General features: G+C 41.0%; 1 protein-coding gene across 1 annotated transcript in view; it reads right to left on the minus strand.

Moving 5' to 3' along the window:
• Positions 1–9,988: 9,988 nt before the first annotated feature.
• LOC123505003 (docking protein 2-like) overlaps positions 9,989–10,000 on the minus strand; it is a 15,391-nt gene continuing 15,379 nt past the window's right edge. The window contains exon 11 of the mRNA XM_045256013.1: positions 9,989–10,000. This exon is cut by the window's right edge and continues 173 nt beyond it. The gene's annotated coding sequence lies outside the window, so the exon portion shown is untranslated.

Raw genomic sequence — 10,000 nt, forward strand, 5'->3', positions numbered from 1 at the left:
TAATAATAATAACAATAATAACAATAATAATAAAAAATAATAATAATAATAGTACGGTTTATTAGTAATTGCAGTACACAGATAGATAGATAGATAGATAGATAGATATTTATTAACCACAGCTAGGAATCGATTTTACATTAAAAAAACGATATTACTTAAACAAATATAAATGTAATAAAACACAACTGTAGTCCACAAACTACAAAATTCCTAATTAAATCAATCTAACCAGACTTCCCAAAAATCTTATACATATAACTTTAGAATACCATGAATTATCTTACATACTATTTCATCTGAATAAGTACCCGAAAACAAATCTTCCACGTAATCAAAATTATAAATGTCACGTATTTGTAGTGACTTAGGACAGTCCCGTATGACATGCAGCTCGGTTTGTACCGAGCCACACTCACACAGTCTTTCCTCTACAGGGATTCGCCCGCGGCCTCTTCTGTTACACCTTCCTTTCTCTATTCCAAGGTTGTGACCGCTAACTCTAAAGCGCGTAAAAGACAAACTGTGAAATTCATTAATGTTATGTCTCACTCTGTACTCTGTACTCTTCCTCACCTCTAACCCTTCTGCTTATGCTGTCACGCTTTCATCTCCGTTGGGCTCCTCCGATCACAATCTCATTTCTGTATCTTGTCCTATTTTTTTCAATCCCTCTGCAGGATCCCCCAAAGCAAAGGTACCTCTGGCGTTTTGCCTCTGCCAGTTGGGAGGACCTAAGGAAGTATTATGCTGATTTTCCCTGGAATGATTATTGCTTCCGTGTCAGAGACCCATCTCTTTGTGCTGAACGCATAACAGAGGTGTTAGTATCTGGCATGGAGGCATACATTCCTCATTCTTTTACTCAACCTAAACCTTCTACACCTTTATATCTCTGCCCGGAATCATGCCAAGTCTGTTCTTCAACTTGCCAAACACTCTTTCATAAATAGGAAATGTCAAAATCTTTCAAACTCAAACTCTCCTCGTGACTTCTGGCATCTAGCCAAAAAACATCTCAAATAACTTCACTTCTTCATCTTTCCCTCCTTTATTTCATCCTGATGGCACCACTGCCATCTCTTCTGTCTCTAAAGCTGAACTCTTTTCTCAAACTTTTGCTCATAACTCCACCTTGGACGATTCTGGGCTTGTCCCTCCCTCTCCTCCTCCCTCTCACTATTTCATGTCTACAATCAAAATTCTTCGTAATGATGTTTTCCATGCCCTTGCTGGCCTAAACCCTCGGAAGGTTTATGGACCTGATGGAGTCCCTCCTATTGTTCTCAAAAACTGTGCTTCTGTGCTTGCATCTTGCCTGGCCAAACTCTTCCAACTTTGTCTATCGACTTGTACCTTTCCTTCCTGCTGGAAGTTCGCCTACATTCAGCCTGTTCCTCAAAGGGGTGACCGTTCTATCCCCTCAAACTACCGTCCTATAGCTTTAATTTGTTGCTTGTCTAAAGTTTTTGAATCTATCCTGAATAGGAAAATTCTCAAACATCTGTCACTTCACAATCTTCTGTCTGATCGCCAGTATGGCTTCCGTCAAAGTCGCTCTACTGGTGACCTTCTGGCTTTCCTTACTGAGTCTTGGTCATCCTCTTTTAGAGATTTCGGTGAAACTTTTGCTGTTGCGTTAGACATATCAAAAGCTTTTGATAGAGTCTGGCATAAAGCTTTGATTTCAAAACTGCCCTCCTACGGCTTCTATCCTTCTCTCTGCAACTTTATCTCAAGTTTCCTTTCCGACCGCTCTATTGCTGCTGTGGTAGACGGCTACTGTTCTTCTCCTAAACCTATTAATAGTGGTGTTTCTCAAGGTTCTGTCCTGTCACCCACTCTCTTTCTATTATTCATTAATGACCTTCTTAACCAAACTTCTTGCCCTATCCACTCCTACGCTGATGATACCACCCTACATATTTCCACGTTCTTTCAGAGACGTCCAACCCTTCAGGAAATCAACAGATTACGCGGGGACGCCACGGAACGCCTGGCTTCCGATCATTCTAAGATTTCCGATTGGGGCAGAGAAAATCTAGTAGTTTTCAATGCCTCAAAAACTCAATTCCTCCATCTATCAACTCGACACAACCTTCCAGACAACTATCCCCTCTTCTTCAATGACACTCAACTGTCTCCCTCTTCCACAATGAATATCTTCGGTCTGTCCTTTGCTCATAATCTTAACTGGAAACTTCACATATCATTTCTTGCTAAAACAGCTTCTATGTGTGTGTGTGTGTGTGAGGTGTGTGTGTGTGTGTTTCTCGCCCTCCAACTGCTTACTCTGTATAAGGGCCTTATCCGTCCCTGTATGGAGTACTCTGTGTGTGTGTGTGTGTGTGTGTGTGTGTGTGTGATAGGGTGGAATAATAATAATCTTCGTCTCATCAACTCCTCCTCTGACTAACTGTCTTAGTCTCTTTCTCACCGCCGAAATGTTGCATCCCTTTCTATATTTTATCGCTATTTTCATGGTAACTGTTTTACTGATCTTGCTAACTGCATGCCTCCCCTCCTCCTGCGGCCACGCTGCACAAGGCTTTCTTCTTCCTTCATCTATTCTGTCCAACTCTCTAATGCAAGAGTTAACCAGTACGCTCAATCATTCATCCCTTTCACTGGTAAACTCTGGAACTCCCTCCCTGCATCTGTATTTCCGAATTCCTACAACTTGTCTTCTTTTAAGAGGGAGGTATCGAGGCATTTGCTCCCCTAATTCTGGCTGACGGTTTTGGCACTTTTTGAAGTCTTTGGAGAGCCAGCGCTCAAGTGGGCCTTTTTCTAACCTTCTGTTTTTTCCTTTGGCTGGCCCTCTTCCTAAAAAAACAAAAAAAAAAAAAATGTCTCACTCTGTACACTGGATGAAATGACAAACTTGGGTTCATATACTTATAAACTTCACATCTAGATGAGTTTGAGAGCAAAATTTGATTGTTAACATCTCCCATGATGGCATTACTATCCCTGATGGCGCTTGTAAGAACTCGTTTGCAAGTCTTCCGGTTGGCGTATTACATATCCGAATATTATTTAGTGCAAAAACAAGGGGATCATCTTCAAAATTGTGTCTTTCTTCTTACACTTTGGAAAAAACTTATGCTGTCTCAATTTCAGTAACTCAGGAAGCGGCAAGTACCCTGACTCAACGTAACACACTAGATTGGCTGTTGTTCTCACCCCCAACAGTTGTTGTAATGACCAATTGTACAATTTAATTACAGGTTTAAAGTCCGCCCCCACCCATGACTCACAACCATACAAGAGTGAGGAGATCAACGCTGCATCAAAAACCCGCCGCTTCACAACAAAAGGGATATCATTGTTCTTTTTGAGAAAGGATACAAACTTTAACACATGACACATTTTTCCCTTTGCATGAGCCTTAACTGCTGACGACACCGAGCCGTCGCTGGTGAAGGGTGAACCGAAGTACAAGTAGCTAGAGCAGTGATCTATGACAAGTCCATTCACCACCAGTGGCTCGGCATCACCAGCTCTGCCGTGAATTACATCAAATTTAGTTTTGCTCTGGTTAATTTTCATACCATATTCGTTACAAAATTCCTGTACAATTGCAATTTTTTGTAACATAGCTTCTCTAGATGTAGATAACAGTATAGTATCGTCCATTAGTACTAATATATGAAACCATTGGAGAAAACCATCTGACTGACAGCGTTCCTTTATCATCTTAATCAAATCATTGACAAACAGAATGAAAAGTAAACATGACGTAGGCGATCCTTGTCTCACCCAAAGAGTTGTTGTCATGACCGCTTCACCAATCACACTCTGTTACCCAGTACATTGCTAACAAAGCCGCTAGCATCACCCGCCCACATCCAAGCCTTTTCATTACCTTAAATAAAACATCTCTTGGTACTAAATCATAGGCTTTAGAAAAGTCAATGAATCTTACAAACAAAGTTAATTTTTTCCTGCGAGCTATATCCGTTAACAGGCAAAGGCAATGTGTTCTGAACAACCTCGCTTCCTCTGTGCTCCAGCTTGTTCTCCGTACGGTTTGAACCACTGACTCAGTCTTTCACACAACACCATGTCGTACAATTTAGCGATTGCGTTAATTAATGACACTAATTTCCCGATAGTTGTTTGTGTCACACGGTCACACCTGTTGCGTACGCACATACACACACACACACACACACACACACACACACACACACACACACACACACACACACACACACACATACACATTTCTGCCTGCACGCATGCACACGCATTTACTCACACGCACGCCGACTCAATTTACACAGCCACACACACACACATACAGTTCTGCCTGCACGCACACACGTTCGCACGCAAACGCACGCAGACTCATATTCTCACACACACATACACGTTCGCACGCAAACGCACACAGACTCATATTCACACACACACACACACACACACACACACACACGAACACACAGTTCTGAAAGCACGAACGCACACGCACGCAAGCACGCACTGATATTCTCACACACACGTACACACACATACACACACACAAAAAAAAACACACATACACATATACACGCATTTCTGCGTGCACGCACGCACACGCATTTACTCCTACGCACGCCGACTCACATTCACACAGACAACACACACACACACACACACACACACACACACACACACACACACACACACACACACACACATATATACACGAACTACTCCATGCATGCACGCACACACATTTACTCATACGCACGCCGACTGACATTCACATAGACACACACACACGCACGCAAACACACAATGGGACCGATCGCGATCTGCTATGTAGGTGCCTTCAACAGCCAGATGGGTTAATTATTTCACAGCAAGTTGGTCAACTGGAACGTACTTTTCTGCACGTTTTGTAAATATCAAATGGTTTGATAAAATAGTTATAATCTTTCTAAGAATGTACTCGTGGCATATAAGCTAAAAAAGTGGAAATATTTATATGTATGTAGAGCGCTCTTCTTTACCATCTCCATTTCTGGGACAAAAAATAGAAAAGATCATTAATAGGTAAAGCGTAGTTTTAATACCTTTTTCTTTCCATAAAAATCAATATGAATTATATTCATACAGAAAATCACAACAATTAATAGTCTTAAGAAATTAACAGTATAGAGGATATTGTCTGACATGCACCGAGATTGTTCTATCGAAACGTAAACAAATCTAGCGTGTTAAGAGCCATCGCCACACTCGCTACACAACGACTTCACTATGGATAACACTATGGATGAACTTAGAAAATGGACAGTGCCAACTCTGAGAAACTTTCTGAGATCAAAAGGCATACCAAGTTCGCTTGTTGTGATTCAGTTAGGAAAATTCGGTTTCGGTAATGTTGGCCAAGTTATTTCGGCACAGATTTTTTTTGTAAATGCTACTCAGTGATATTTGCTCTACGCTTTTTGAGTGGAGCATTATCCTATGCAGGTATATATGTACTATTAGACTTACAAAAAATAATATGATGGGACACTGGTACATCCATACTTTGCACCATTAGGAAAATATATTTGCATATTTTTATGTCATTTTTAATCAGACACATAGTGAAATAATCAAACGTTTATATTATGAGAAATGTAGGCATGAATATCAATATATATTTATTTTTTTCTAATAGGGCTTCCACAAGAGCGACAGTTCGGAGCGATAGGCAGGACCAACTTGTGAATTCAACCAGCTGGCGAACAATGAAAACTACACAGATCGCGATTGGTGCCATTACATATACATGCATGTCCTGGTACCCCTGGCACCATCAATATGTTCTGGTGTGGTTGAAGAGAAACACCGGGGCCTTTCCCTTATTTTATTGTAAGATACAAAGCGTATTGAACCTTGGTAGACTTGGTAGCGAGTAGTCGTGGAGGCTTGAGAAGTAGCCGGTGTGTTGTAGTCAATGTTATGTTACCACGAAGAGAGCACAAGAGTAGCAGTGTCGTTAGTTCAGGAACTCTCTCACAGTGTCTTCTCAGGGGAGTTAACGAAAACACAGCTTGGGTTTTCCTTATATTAACAATACAGTTATTTACACTACACAAGGATAGTCTCGTACACACACACACAGTCCACAGCTCCCTGGCAAACGCCCGGGGGAGCACAACGGCCAGCTCGTGTGTTCGTCAGACTCCAACTAACGTAGCTCCGTCTTGTCAATCTCTCGTCAGCAAAAACTCACTGACACCGGTGACCGACTCATATATCAAAGAACAGTTAGAAATGCATTGGTTACAATAGTTAATGTAGTACTTAATCATAAATGAAAGAAATAAAATATATGATAGTACTAAATATATGTCTATGCTGTTATAATTACATATGTATAATCCACCAACCAGAGGTTCCCACACTGAGCCTGTGGGAAAGTATACTGACTTAGCATAAGAAGTGCTTGCACATGAAAATGAAAGGATGTGCTCTTCGCTAAGATCAGCCTCGCTTCTCACGGCTGTGTGTAGAAACAAGGAAAAAAAAATAATTATATACAATTCATACCCTAACACCGCTCGGTCACATACCTGCCGCGTCCTCGCGGCATAAAAAGAAAGCATGCATAGAAATATTCTAATTGTGTACCTAGCCGTGTTAAAGTGTACTACAGGAAGTTCATGGTAGAGTGAAATCGCCGCTGGGCAACTTTGGCAGCATGAAGATTAGAACAAAGGCGTAACGCTTTGTAAACACAAATAAAGAGAGGAAGTAAAATGCAAATGGTCAGGAGAATAGGAACTAAGAGGCTAGGATAGAAAACAACAGGATCGAGGTACTCTGGAAGAGACTCTTCTAAGGCTTGAGCAAATTCTGACTGGTTTGAAAATCTAATTTCATGTAAGGTGTTAATAACATAGGAAAGCCTGTAAAAAGATAGATTTTGCAAAATAGATAAAGGGAAAAGATGAGGAGCAGATATATTGACAGTAAAAGCTTCGTAGAGACGTTTAGGATAGGTGGTCAGATTAGTAGACGTAACATGACAAAAATTGTGAACTGCATGATGACCAACAACCCTCTCATACATTGTACCATTCGGACAAACAACTGCAAGAGGGATGGGAGTTGGGAAGAAGTAATGATAACCATGGAACGGATGTTGAAAAATGGCCTGTGGAACTATATGTCTATAGGAACAAGTTAAGAGAGCATCCTCTGCGTGAACACGAGTAAGGATGACCTCGCACATATTCCCTACAATGGGGCGAAAAATAAAAAGGGTAGCATCGTAGTGATATCGGTGTAAATACGATGACATGCAGCTACTCAGCGAGTCCCTTGAGGTAGTGGTATACACGGAAAAATCCTTTGCAATCAAAACCAGAGTAGGAGGTAAGTCTAGGATTAGGACAGAGGTGTTAATAGAGAATGGAAAAGGAATGATTTCATAAACATGAAAGGTGTCCATTGATTTGAAAGGAACATAGATGACGCCAGCTTCAAGCGTGAGAACCGTTTCTAAGATGGGATAATAATGTTCCACAATATCACGGTTAAACAAAGGTTGTAATTTGAAAATAGTCTGTCCAATGTCAAGCGTCTTGATTAGATCAGCGACAGGGAAAAGAGCAGCAGTTACTCTACCCTGGCTGGCATTAACAAGGTTTTGGATGAGGACAGAATTATAGGAAAGCATGGCATCTAGAGCGGATTCTAAAACTTCCAGTGACTGATCTACGAGAACAAAGTCCGTCAATTCAGCTATGCGAACTATTGCATCGTTAAGTACACTACGAAGGTGATTGGTATGGCCAAGGACATCTTTCAAATGTGATTCCAGACTAGCAATGTGTTTACTGTGCATATTAATGACTCGTCTATTAGTAGTTGCAATGTTGACAAGATAATTGTAGCGTTCACGTAAATCCTGTACATCCTCATCCATTGCGTGTGGGCCGCTTTCAAAGCAGTAAAGGCCCACACCACTCTATAAAGGTGGCAATCTTCAACAATATCCTCATCCATCGCTGTACCAAAGAGAGTTTGGGAAATTTTACCGAAGGCATTGATCAATCCTCGTTTGTTCCAAGCATGCATTGGGTGTTTAGAAAAGTCGTACGTAGCGGTAGCAAGTTTGTTAGAGATAAAAGTTAAGCGAGTCTTTAGGAGGTTGAGAATAAAAGTGGAATGAGGATAAGATGGTGTGTCTGTCTGTTCGGCGAGTTCAACCTTCACTCGCCGAACCATCTCCGCTAAGCTTGAAGCAACTCCCCTCAGGACTCCCGGCACTGAGTGAAGAGTGGAGTATGAATAGCGGACGAACAACTCATCTTCCACTAGGGCAGTGTTTCCCAACCTTTTCGCAGCGATTACCCAAAAATACAATTTCACAATCATCCATTACCCCAATGAACAAATACTCGTAATATAGGAAAAAAAGTAACTCTATTTCATACTTCAAAAACAGACAAAATAGAAACTATGCAACACAATAATGCAAATCTATAATACGAAAAGAAGTAATTTTAGTTCATACATAGAAAGCAGAAAAAATTAATCTTCATTGAAATTATATGAAAATGTAAACTGATTGCCTCATCCCATGCCAAACATCCATTACCCCAAAAATATGGGGTCATTACCCCACTGGGGTAATTTACCCCTAGGTTGGGAACCACTGCACTAGGGTCACTGGTCCCAAGGTCGCAACGAGTGCCCCTGGCTTGAGATGTGTTGGAGTAGCCAATGCAGTCCCTAATGTTCCCCAGAATAGTAGGAAAAACGCCATTGTTGCAAGAAAGCGTTGCGTTAGATTCGTGACCTGAGATTATAAGAGTGAGTAGGATGACTAGTAGGTGGGATGGCAGTGGTTGGAGGATTATTACTCGGTATGCAAGTGCGACTATCCAAAGCTGGATCAGAAGCTTTAGTTATCTTGAGCCTGTCACTGTGAACCATTTCTACAGTATTGAGAGCTGGATCAAAAACTGCAAACTTGTTACCATTACCCTTGCTGACAATTAAGCGCGGACCCATGAACTTAGGGGACAATTTGGACTCCCTCGGGGGTGCTTGAACCATCACCATATCTCCTACTTTAAAGGTGATAGGAGTTGCACGCTTGTGTTGTTGCTGCATCATCTCATTCCTAGAAGCAAGCAATTTCTCCCTAACCTTTTTATGTATATCTGTAAAAACTCGCAGATGCTGGGAAGAGTAGTCATCTATGTTATAGACAGGCTTAGAGGGATCCGCCAACAAGTCGTATGTCAATCTCTTATCTACTCCATAGACAATGTAGTGTGGGGTTTTCGCAGTTGATTCACATACCGAACTATTAATGCAAGCCGCAACCTGAGGAATCCAGTCTTCCCAGTTGTCATGTAAGCTAGTGACAACATGACGGAGGGCTTCAAGAATTTTACGATTCGCCCTCTCTACCAGGCCATTTGAACTTGGATGGTAAGCTACGGTAAACGTCTGTTTGATGTTATACTTAGCGCAGATCTCCGATAGCAAGGCATTTTCTGAACTCCGTGCCATTATCGCTAAGGAGAACACGTGGAGTGGTGTAAGGACAGAACAAGTGCGTAACTAGCACATGTGCAATCGCAGGTGCTGTCTTAGCTTTTTTGGTGTAAGGGTTATCTATCTCATTTTCCTCTTCATCAATGAGGTTACTCTCGCACTGTTGTCTGATTTTAGCTTCTTTCTGCAAAATTTCGTCTTCATATAATTTTAAGTATTCATCAAATTTGTTGGGCTTCTTTGCCATCAGCAGTCACTGACACACAGAAATGATTTACTCAAAATTACAATAGCAGTATATGATATAAAAGAAAGAATATATAAAATAGCATGCAGTCACTGAAAAATACAGTTACCCAAACACTACAGTTGTATGTACATGAACACTCAAAGAAAATGAATGAAGCGCTATGTTAACGTAGTTATGCTATATATAAAAAAGAATAATTGATAACTTCCAGCATAACAATAAAGTAATGTGTGACGCTATTTTTGTGTAATTGTA

This window comes from Portunus trituberculatus, chromosome 17, assembly GCF_017591435.1.
Source record: "Portunus trituberculatus isolate SZX2019 chromosome 17, ASM1759143v1, whole genome shotgun sequence".
Lineage (NCBI taxonomy): Eukaryota > Metazoa > Arthropoda > Malacostraca > Decapoda > Portunidae > Portunus > Portunus trituberculatus.